Source organism: Melopsittacus undulatus, chromosome 10 (genome assembly GCF_012275295.1).
Source record: "Melopsittacus undulatus isolate bMelUnd1 chromosome 10, bMelUnd1.mat.Z, whole genome shotgun sequence".
In the NCBI taxonomy this organism is placed as follows: Eukaryota; Metazoa; Chordata; class Aves; order Psittaciformes; family Psittaculidae; genus Melopsittacus; species Melopsittacus undulatus.
Window position 1 is genome coordinate 14,903,541 of NC_047536.1, and position 12,175 is coordinate 14,915,715.

Consider the following 12,175-nt stretch of genomic DNA (forward strand, 5'->3'; position numbering starts at 1 on the left):
TGGGAGAAGGTATCAGCTCAAACAGGGAAGCATCTGGGAGATGAGCAGGCTTTGGGATTTCTTTTGGTTGATGTTTTTGCAGGAAAGCTGTGAGGGAAAAAGCAAGAAATACTCTGGCAGAGCAAGGAGAAGGAAAATAACTAAATGAGACTGCTTGTTAGGGAGATGGGGAAGCAAATTAATTGCTTTATCACCTTTGTTTCTTTTCTCCCACCCTTTCCCACTCTACCTCTGATAGCTCATTGCAAGTATCTTACTAAGGTTGTATGGCTACAGACACACAGGTTCTCAGTCCCCTGGGTGGCTGCAGGATTGGGGTAGCTGCTCTGTACTCAGATGGACAAATCTGCTGTGTCTGGGGGCTCTGGGCTCTCCTTTTTTAGCTTTCCATGCCTGTCAGTGCCAAAAGCAAAGAACAAGCAGATAGCAAAGGAGCTGGGGGTTTAGGTTCCTGCATTTGTGCTGACCAGCATCACTAAGCCTTGGAGTGGACTTGCAGAGCATCCCCCTGTGCTGTACCAATAACAGGTAAACACCTTGTGCTGCCTTTTCCTTCATGTCCATTGGAGGGCAAGCCCCAGGATGGAATGCTCTGCTGAGACAGGAGCTGGGGTACAGGGGGTGTCTCCATGTTGCACTGACCAGGAGGAGAAGGTACCACTCCAATTAGAGCAAAGTCCTGATGCACAGGCAGCAGAGGAAAGCTGCATCCCTTCCCTTTGCCTCCAGCACTATGCTGCTCTCCTATAGTTATATTCATTTCAGCTGTATGCCAGTTTGAAGGCTTCAAGGATTTTCCTGCAGTGACCTCTAAATCCCTTGACTGGTCAATATGATGCATCACCATTCAGTATAATATCCTTCTGTCTGGTTTGCTGGCTCCAGACTTATTATTTTATGTTTCTGTACATTAAACTGCATTTTCCATTCACTGGCCCAGGCAACCGGTGGATTCAAATCCCTTGTTCCTCGTTATTTGTTCCCTCTCCAATTTTGTGCCCTCCACAAACTTTGATAGTTTGTGGAGGTACTTTCATTCAAGTCATTTGCTGGTATTATAAATGAGGGAAGTCCCTTGGTGTTCTCATTTGTTGAGCCTTTACAGTACAGGATTACCTTTTCAAAGGAGGATGTAGGGTTTAGCAGCATGACTAGTGGATATTAATAGGTACCTCTTGGTACAGAGCCTCTGAAAGATGCTGCTGCTGCCACTGTGGCTTTCATCTTTGCATAGATGAAGGCTGTGAATCAGAGCAAGAGCTCATGTCTTTGGTTAAAATTGCTCCAGAGTGCAAAGTATGTGAAGAAATGAAAAGGGGAAAAGTAAGGCATTAGGAATAGCAGCTGATTAGGGAGTGAGAGCTCATGTGGGAAAACAGGAATTTGAGGCACCTGAACTAATGCTGTAGGTGCAAAGGGGAATTTGGATGTGGAATATGGACAAGACTGTAAAGGAAACATATTCCCTCTATTGATGTGTTTCTTTGACCCTGCTTTGTGCATCACCCTTCCCATCAGCTTTTAGTCCTGCTGCCTACCCCTGGTTTTCTGGCAGGCTTTTCCTCATGTTCCAATTGGAAAACCAGAACTGTAACCCCAAAAGCTGCAAAATTAAACTGGATCCCTGAGCCTGGTGTCTGACCCCAGCCCAGTGCCACTGAGGGAGCAAGCACAGGCCACCAGCCTGCAGCAATGGTGCAAGCTCAGTTCAAGCCTAGATTCCTTGTGGATATTTACAGCCACCATGGCACCACGAAAGGAAACAAAAAGGTCTCCCCATCATCCACGCAGGTTTTATTAAACACGTGTTTTGATTTGAAGCCAACCTTCGCTCCGTTGTTTTATCACTGTTTATTCCTGTCTTTCACAGCCTTTATCAGTTATCCACATCAGACCTGTGAGCACGGGAAGGGCTGAGTCACACAAACAGTGCTTTTATCTGCACTCAGATCTCAGATCAGGCAGCAAAACCCCCCTCATCTCGCTTCTATTTAGAATCCCAGCTCAGGGTCTTAAGGAAAAAGGGACTTCACAAAGGAATTTCAGTAATTATCCTTCCTTTCCATCCCCCAGATGTTGTTTTGTATGATATAGGTACCTGTGGATACTTGAAAAGAGAGCTCAGAGCTGCCGTCTCTTTAATGGAAAGACTTTTAGGAAAGTGAACTTTAACTTTTAAACTTCCCTATGAAAACCAGATCCATGTTAAGTTTGATATCATTTGCCTCAGGATGATCTCAGCTCTTAAAATATGATGGGTTTAGTTGGATTAAGAGCCTATATTGTTGCTGAAGAGAAAGAAGGGTGCCTCTTTAATTGCAGCTCAAATCTACCTAACAATTGCCACATGTTGAACAAGATTTAAGAGTTATTAAATATGAAAGCCCCTATTGCTCCTCCACCATGAGCAGCCATTGGTTTTCAAACCTGGAGAGCACTAAATAAAAGGGGGAGGAAAATATAAAAGAACAAACAAAAAACCCTGCTGAAAACCTGAGGTTTTCCAGTATGAATTACGCAGAGGTGTGTTTGCTGTCTGTGAAGGCTGAAGTTAGTGCAATGAATTTCCCTCTGCAGCAGCACCCGCTGTGTTAACTGGAACAAACTCCAGGCAGGTCTGATAATCTTATTGCTAGGACAGCTTTATACAACTTCACAACAGTGGTTGGTTTGCTGCTGTCTGTTATCTGAGGTTATTTACAAGCCATGGGCTGGTAACCTGACCAGAGCTGTGCTAAGCAAAATCTCCTCTGACTCTGGAGCTGGCTCATGATCTGCATCTGCCTGTGTCTTGACTGCTGCCATGTCTCCCTGGAGTAAGCCTGCTGGCTCACTCAGCAGCAAAGCCCTAGCTGCAGGATTAGATGAGCTCATGTTGATGGCATCAGTTTGGGTCACTTGGGTTTGCAAACCAAAACCACATCTAAGCCCAGGTACCAATCCCAGGGTAAGCAGAAGCCCTCAGGCAGGGCAATCTGCACCCCTCTCTGCTGCAGAGGAGGTTTAAGTTAGTGGGATGCTCTAGGACCTCTCTGGGCCTAAGAGCTTCTGCAGGAAAGGGGCTCTTCTGCAGAGCTCTCTACTAACTTTGCATCCCTCCATGCTGTTCATTACTCTTTGCTGCTTTGAACACTGATCCCAGTGGTAGCTCAGCTGGCTGGATCCCAGAGCCCTGACACAGGTCTGGAAGGGTCTTCGAAGTGGACCATTCTCTCCTTCCGCAGCTGTGCTCAGAACAGCGCAGGTCATTCAAGAGACTTCTACCGTTGCTCATCAGTGTGAATTTTCCACTGAATGTGCCACATTCTTTTCTCTTTTCATGTTAGAGATAAAACTCCTGGGGACAGAAACTCTCCTGGGCTGTGGTGCCTCTATGGGGATGATCTGCATGGCTTGAGCTATCAGCTTCAGACCCAGAGTAACAAGCCAGCACACCCGCTCAACTGAGACTACAGGATACAATAGTGTAGTAGGCAAGAGCAGACATAAAACAGGTCAAGGGAGTAAGAGGTGTTTTTTATAAACCATCTATTGTAATTTGCAGAAAGTTAATGTTGGGTCAGGTGAAGAGTTACAGCCACTGCATCAGAAAATACGAGAAAGAAAATCCTAGACCATGATTTTCAGAGGTCGGTGATTAGATTTCTTTGCAGATGTTAGCCCTCTACTCCCTTAGCATTGTGTCTGAGAGTATTTCAGAGAGATCTTCAGCCTCCAGCAGCAGGATTTTAATGTTATGGCAATAGGGTTTTCATACAATACGTTATTAATTTGTCTAGGTCTCCATTTAGCGATCCTGGCAGCTAAGCAAGATGGTATAGTTTAGGGCAGGGGCCACTGCAGGTCTTTGCAGTCTGGCAGGAGAGCTCAGCTAAGCCTCTCAGGTTACAAAGGAAAAGCAATTTTCATTTTCCCTCCTGCTCAGCAGAGTAAAACCCAGCCCCTAATTTTCAGCAGAGAAATCACAATGGTTGGGCTTTCTGTGTCTGATCTCAGACCTACCCCTGTAAATCTGGAGATGCTTAAAGAGCTGGGAACACGGTTCCCTCTATGGCAAGGTGTGGGAAAGGGGAAAGCAACTGGCTTTCTACCCCCTTCTTAACCCTCCCTTTCTATTGGGCTAACAGAAGCCATTTATCCCTCCCAAGCACCTTGTACTGTCTCAGCATTGCCGCCTGCGATACCTGCTGGGGAATGCTCCTTTATCACGCTCTCCAGCCAGTTTCCAACCTCTCCTTGCCATAGCTCAGTGTCAACCTCTTCCCTAAACACCAGATCAGCTGCGCATGGAACCAAGTCCTAGCTGAGGGGGTGGAAATGAAAAGAGGCCAGCAGAAACACAAACTTTTTCCACAGCCTAAAATCTCCTTGACTAATTGCAATTTGTGCTTACAAGGCAAAATTAACCCCCTTTGTCCTTACAGTAGATGGAAGCGTTGTTTAGGGTATGTGATTATCGCCAGGAGTCCCAGGTTCTGCTTTAGTCCGTTCTGCTGTGTTTCTATGGATTGCATTCCCCCAGATGAGATGTTTTGGGTATTCGACCAACAGGACCAACTTCCAGAACAAAACCAAACCTTTGTCCTCTTATCCATCCCCATGATAGAACTGGAAAGCTGGAAGAACAATTTCTTGACTATTTGCCAGGGGAAAGGGAACAATTGGGGCATTCAGGGAATAAACCAGCTTTCCTGAACTTTCACTCTTTGGCTCCACCTTTTTCCCTCAGTAATAAAACAGATCTTCAGTTGTTGTGCTAACAATTATGTGGACAGGGAATTGGCATTGTTTCTTCTTCTTTTCCTTCTTCTTCATTTTCTTCTTCAACTTTTCAACTTTTCTTTATTATAAAATTCCAACTTCCAGCTGACCCTTGAATAATTGGTTTTGTTGCAAGGGTTATTTGAGGTCTAAATGAGCCTGATGACATCTGTTTAATTTTAGATGCCTGGAAAATGTTTGGAAATTAATGAAATCCAAATGTACGACAAACTAACAGAACAATTTTATTTATTAAAAAAGATGGTGAAAATAATTCTGACCATTTCAGGGAAACAAAAGAGGTGAATGGGATTTGTCAGTGTTTAAATTGTACTTTATTATATTACATTTCAGTGAAATGCCCTCTCAACCTTGCACAGTTTGCTCGATTTCCTCGTCAGGCTCCTTCCAGCTAATTTGCTTTGACAGAAGCAGAAAGAAAAGAACTCAAGAATCAAATGCAGTCATCCAATATTTGGGGTCTTGCTGCTGATTATAGCCAGATACAAATAAGAATGAATGGAACTTGCTAAAAGTAGGACCATGTTATTAATTCTTCATGAATATCTGGATGGTCATGGGAAATGGAGGAAGCCACACAAATCTCAGCCATGTCACAAAGTGTAGCTTGAATGCTCGCTCCTTTTAAAAATGTGCAGCTGAAATGCACAATTTGCTGGGTTTCTCTTTAGCAAGTCTCAGTCCACCTCTTTGGGCTGCAGAAACATTAGGTGGCTTAAGAAAGCAATCACAAATCAGGAGTGAGGAAAGGTGATTTATCCATTTAATGCACTTGATTTGCTACATGTATTCTTTCGGAAGGAATGCTTAGCCAGAGGAATTACACAGACATCATGGATCAACCAGGGCACTGTTTCCACTGGCATTTGTAATGGTCTCAGTGCAACTGGTGCTGGGATTCTCTTTAACTATCACCTCTTGTGTGGCTTGAAACCCTCCAAAATAAATACGAATTACAGTTTATGGGAAAATATATACACACATATAATATATGTCTTTTTTATAGGAAATAAGATAGACCAACATGTGGTTTTATAGTACTTTTATATACTATAATATTATAAAGCATGTGATAAATAGCAAATTGGGCAGCACAAGTGACTTCTGTTGACTCCTTGGTTGAAGTTGCCAGACAAAGGTATTCATATTGCAAGTCTGCTTTTGTACTCTGGCAATTCACAATTGTTGTTGCAGGTTACTTTGCTTTCTAGGTAAAGGTAACTAGTTCCTGCCACAGGTCAAAAGCTGTCTAACCTGTCCCCAAATTCTCTGAGCAGTGTTGTCAGCTAGTTTGGTACTTCCTCAAATAGCTGGATATTTGAGAGGAATACCCCACCTTGCATAGGAATTGCAGGCAATTTTGGATGAAATTCCAAGGGGTGGGCAGAATGCGTTCTGGGGCCTGTGAAATCTGTCAGATTCTTAAGAATCAGTGATTGACTAGCAGCAGTAAATTAGGCTAACACTGACAAATACATAAAGGATTGATGGAATCAGGGTGATCAGCACCATTCTGGAAGCTGGTTGTATTTGCTATACTTATATCTGATGACAAAGTAAAACTATTTAACCATAGTTTATTGGACATTTCTCTGTAGTACAGGTGCTGCGCTCCAGATAACTGTGTTACGTGGCTCAGTGCTTAACCTTATCATTCAGTCATTTTTAGCTCAGTTGACAGAAGGATCACTGGTGTAGCTGTAATTGGAGTTTACAATGTTTGCAAGTATTAGGTGACTTGTAGCTTAATGCCATAACTATAGGGACAATAAATTACACGGTCATTAGAGGGCTTTAGCTATTCATATAGTATTAAGCATAAGAAGGACAGTAACATTTCTCTAATAACACATAAAATGTATATTCCAATTAAAACCATAATAGGATAGAGCTGGCATTACATTACAGCCTCTCATGAATTTCACTGCTTAGAAATTATTACCGTTACAATCATGGTTTCAAAGACTGCACACTTGGGTAATAAATTCTCATAAGCAGGTTTAGACAGAAGCATTGTGCCCCCGTGGAGGAAGACTGTGCTTTAAAGCTGTGAAAATTCAGTTAGTAAGCAAAGGGCTAAGGGCTTGGGTTTCTTGTTTTCCTTTCTGTTCTCTGCATTGGCTGGCTCCCCAAACCAAGGGAGGCTTAATTAAAAGCCATTGAGTAAGCAAAAAGCAGTCAAAGATTATATGTAGAGGCTTTTATCTTCTTCTAGAAGCAGTTCTGCCCCTGTATGTTATTTACTGTGCTCTTGGGAGACTTATGTGAAGGGTTGTTGTAGCCATGTTATTTTTAAGTCCCAACCTGTTTTCTGTCCTTGAGATGTGCAGGGTTTCATTTACCACAATGCAGGTAGGTTTTGTCTAAAAAAGATTTTAATGCAATATATTCTCCAGTGTTCAAATACAAAGTTTTTTGCCTCTCTTTCCCCTCACCGTTGATGTCCCCAGGGACAGCACACAGCTGCTGTGTGTGTGCATTCAGGCCTCAGGGCTTGGTATATTCATTATCCCAAAGGTATGTTTCATTTACGTTTGAAGGTGTTGAGTCCTATGAAACTCAAGCATCTGTTTCTCTGCAAAGAAACAAGAATGTGCTTATATGACCTTCCAGAAGAAGGCTGTTGGTCAGAATGGAACCCCCTTTCTTTATCTGAGATTAGGCCTCCTTGTTTGTTCACCCACCGCTTCATCCTTGTAAAGCTCTAAGAGATATGGAGCTGTTTGGAAGACAAACTAAACTGTGCTTCCTTGGTGAGTTCTTCACCCCTCTCTCCCTGCCCATCCTGCAATAACCTCCGTAAGTCTCGGTTGTTAAAATGGTTATAAACTTGCTTTGAGAGATTATGGGTTTGCATCACAGTTACATAAAGATTATTTGAAGTGTGGTTAGCATGGACTAGGAGTTATCTCCTAAAGCTGTTTCACAACAAGCAGAACGACTAAAGACCTCATTCCAGACTGTTAGGAGACTAGAAAGGAAAGTTAAATGGGTCCCCAGGGAGGAAAAATGAAACACCTTTTAGAAAACAAGAATGTTTCTTGAAACACAGTTTCAAGGATGGTGAAGGGATGAAATTTCTGTTTTTCTTCAGGAATCTTCAGCACCAGGCAGAAAACAACAACAAATAAGCAAGACCAAAGCCACTACAGAGATGAGGAGAGTATCAGAGCCCTATATTGGATTGGAAGATGCTCCTTTCCCTACAGTTGTAGCAGACCACAAAACTAGATGTAAGAATTACCCTTCTTGAACTGTTGAGGGCCTGGCTGAACAATGTAGACTGGATAATTCCAATCAGCTGCAAGTTGCATCCTTCTGATGCATTCCCCCATAAAGGACCCCTCCTCGTACTTTAGGAGTTGAAGCACAACCTGCCCCTGCTCTTCCCTACCCAAGTTTCTGGTATATAATAAAAATAAACAAAGAATGGTCTCCAGTGCACAGGCCAAAGATCTTACAGTTGCTGTAGGAAACATACACAAGCATCTTCCAATGGAAACAATGTGATGTCTTCTTGCATGTCTAGAAGTTTTTCATTCTGTCATAACATTGTGATCTCTCCACTCCTTTTCATAAGCCCTTCATCCCTCTTTGCTAATGGTTTACAACACAGAACAATTTAACTGTATATATTGATGTAAATCATGTCACCTTCTCTGTGAATTATATAAAATAATTCATACTGAAGAGCTCACAGAAGAGGCTTTAAGGCTGCAATTGATCTTCCCTTTTCCATTACCCTGGGCAAGAATAAAAGCCAGATACAATTTTGGCTCTTTCCTTTGGGAAATATAAAATGTAGTTATTTGATACCTGAAAGTGTAGTTCCTCTATATTGGTAAATTGGACTGTACAAGCTCTGAGAAAGGTGTGACAGTCTGCACTCTTCTCTGAAATCAGTGGAGCTATGGAGAGCAGGTAGCATAGGTTATATCTGTTTGTAAAGTCCCAGCTAGTCAGTAATACTAAAATCATTATAAGGGAAAACCAGCTTATCAGGTTTTTGACTCCCTACTCAGTCACAAAATAATCTTCATGGCAAATCTAAACAGTTGGTGCTTGTACACTTGGAAATGGCTGTTGGATGGTCTGGAGATGAACTACCTCTTCTCCCATTTGTGTAGTGAAATTGATCTTAGTGAGGTTGGACCAGGCTGCATTTTATTCCTTGCTCCAAGCTAGCTATGATGTCCTACAAACACAAGAAAACATTGGATATCCAAGACTCCAGCTTGTCACTGTGCACTGCCCTTGGGGTAGCCATAGAGGATGGTACCACTTTTCCTTCCAAAATGCTATAACAAGCATCTATGAATTCATCCACCAAGAGAAGGGAGGAGTATGGGTTGTAGAAGCTGCGTTACCTTGGGAGTGGGGAGTCCTGTCTTATGCTCACCCTCTGCTCACTGGATGCACAGGATTTGGATTGGTATCATGGACTGGATCCCTCAACCAGCCACCATGTCTATAACCAGAAATGACCCTGCACATTCCCAAGCTGAGAAGAAACACTTCTGTAATCTTTGCATCCTTGTAGCTCTTTGGAAAGCTTCCAGGCTTCTTTTAGAGGGATCATATTTAATTCAACTTGTGTTTTCCCAACATCTGGTTGCCAACACTAGCCCACAGGGCTGGCTGATTTGCACGCAAGATCTGATATTGAAATACAGGCACTTAAGCAAGTATTGGGGATTTAAACGGTCCAATTGAGTATATGAAATAAGACTTTCATACATTTTTTCTCAACCTCACCACCCAAAAGTGAGATTTAGATACCCATTTAGGTGGCCACATCTGAGAAAATGGCACTCAAAACATATACATGCTCATTAAGCATGCAATTGTGGTCACCTAATTGTGGTATTCCACCATAGGGGCAATTGCTTGGATTTCCTGCGGGGAGAAATGAGCATACGTCCTCTGTGGAACAGGAGAATATTCAAACTGTGTGCAGCTGTACTTATATGCACCAAATGCGTGAAAAAGCCTTGATGTGGGGCATCTGTGTTAAAACCAGACAAAGAGAGCCCCAGAAACTCAGGTATTAGGAGTTAACATTATAATAGCACAACTTTTAAAATCCCTCCTTGTACTGTCACTTTAAATGTTTTATTGATTAAGGCCTAGATTACTTAACCTAAAGCCCTATATTTATATTTAGCCAAGGTAAGTTATGAGTCACGAGTAATCCTTTTGATCCAGAGGTTGCCATGGGTCACCAGGGAAATGAGTTGAGTTATAATATCCTAGCAAACTAGCTGTGTGTACAGAAGAGTAAATTAAATAAACTCTCCTTTAGCAAGTCCCAGTGATTCCATCCTCTGTTTCTGCTTAACCAGAAAATGTTGTGTTTGTTTTCTTTTCTCCCCCCCCATCTAAACCCGAAATCTATTTGTGATGACAGATGCAAATACAGCCGCTGAGGTTTGTAGCCAGCTGAATTGTCTTTCCACTAAGGGTGTCAGCACTTCAGTCCTGAGCATTGGCTGCTCCAGATGAGAACTCAAGTCTTTAAAAGCACATGTGAATAAATCTGAACTCCAAGTTGAAGTGGCATCACCCAGGTGTGTTTGTATCTGGCTGAGCAGGTCTGTTGCTTACTACTACAGCCAGATAAAGCTGATCGTCATAAACTTCCGAACCCACAAAGGACATGAAATACAAGCATATGTCTAAGTATTCCCTTGTCTATACAACCCAAATCTAACTGCAGTCCAGGAAGTTGTTTCAGTTCTCAGGCAGGCCAGGTCTGTAGACCCTAAAGAGAATAGGAATTATTTGGTTTTCTTGCTTTTTATAGTCTTGGACCCTGTTAACCAAGGTGGTGAGGACTCCCCTTCAAATCCTGCAGGTCTGTTCTGACATTAGCATCTCAGCCTTCCAGGGATTGTTGCCTGTATCAATCATGGATGCAGAGAGCACCTTCAAGGACTATGCAGTGCTATAGGATTGTACACCTACCCCCAGTGCACACAGCAAGGCCATGCACACACAACAGTGTGAGAGGACAGAGTCTCTGCATACTCTTGGGAAGGGTGCAGAGTGACTCCATAGCCCTGAACAAATCTGTGCTTGCAAGTTCTCTCTTTGGACACAGGAAACTTTATACTAACAGACAGAAATGTTACACTGGCAGACCTCGAGATTTAGTGCAGACATAGCCCAAGCCATAGGTCTGAATTCACTTTGAACTGAAATTGGTATCATAAACTAGCAGAGCCTCTTGCTTTGTTTGCTTTCTTTGGTGTGGTTTATTTTTAAAATGTATGCATATTTCCAACAAGCATCTCAAAAGTTTCTTTTTATCATGGAAATGGAATGCTTCCTGGCTTTTTCGAGCCTCTTGATGTAAGCTAATGTCTTAGATCAAGTTAGCATTAGCAATTGCATACCGAAGCCATGTAGGAGAGATTGAAACAGATGTGACTCCCAATCCGAAGCAGGTAGACCTTGCCCATATGAAGATGGATGACTAGAGACTCAGGAGACTGTCCATTGAGTTCTTTTGGCATACTCTTGTAACCTACAGAGCAATACACTGGGATTTCCTGGGCTTGCTCAAAATACGAGATACCTCATAGTCGTCAGAAAACAGATGATGAGTCCCAGATGTTCAACGCTCGTGGATTACTAAGGAAAGCAAATAGAGAGAACAACCTTTAAGGACCTAAACAAGAAATGTCTGGTCTAGTTTAGGTTCCTTGCTAAGAGGGTGTCTGTTCATATCCAAGAGCCCTGGGACTGTAAAATCATTACATTAAAAACTCTGTGAGCTGGGCCTATAGATCACATGCAAACGTGGCAGCTGGCTGCTTGTTACTTCAGCCTCTAAGTCTCCTCTTAACAAGTGCTCTGATTTTATAGCAGAAAAAAACAGATTCGGGACAGAACTGTCATCCCAATAACTGGGGGAGACTGGAAGAGTTTTTGAAGATTTTGAAGTACATAACTGTCAAAACTTCAATTTCTTATTAATACAATCTTCCATCCACACCAGTCTGTGGTTGTGTAATTTACTGGGCTTTGCACATACAGTATAACTCAAAGAGAGGTTTGTCCTCAAGAGATTTCCCATTTCTCAAGTGGCCTATTTCTGAAACAAGAGGAAAATAAACAAAGAAGTACTTTACTACCCCAGTTCAACAAATGGTTCCATGTTTATAGACTCCAGTATCCAACAACGGCAGGTCCATTTGTTTCTTCTTCCCACACACCACCAGTATCCACAGAAATGTGGATACCCAGTTTAACCAAAAGTAGAGTTAATCTGGCAAAAGTGCCCTCTACTTTCTTTTGCATGATTTTGTTTCCCTATATTTGGTGCTCAGTTATTGATCTACAACTCACAAACCTTCCTGCTTACACTCTTCAGGGAAGACCCTGTCCCAGG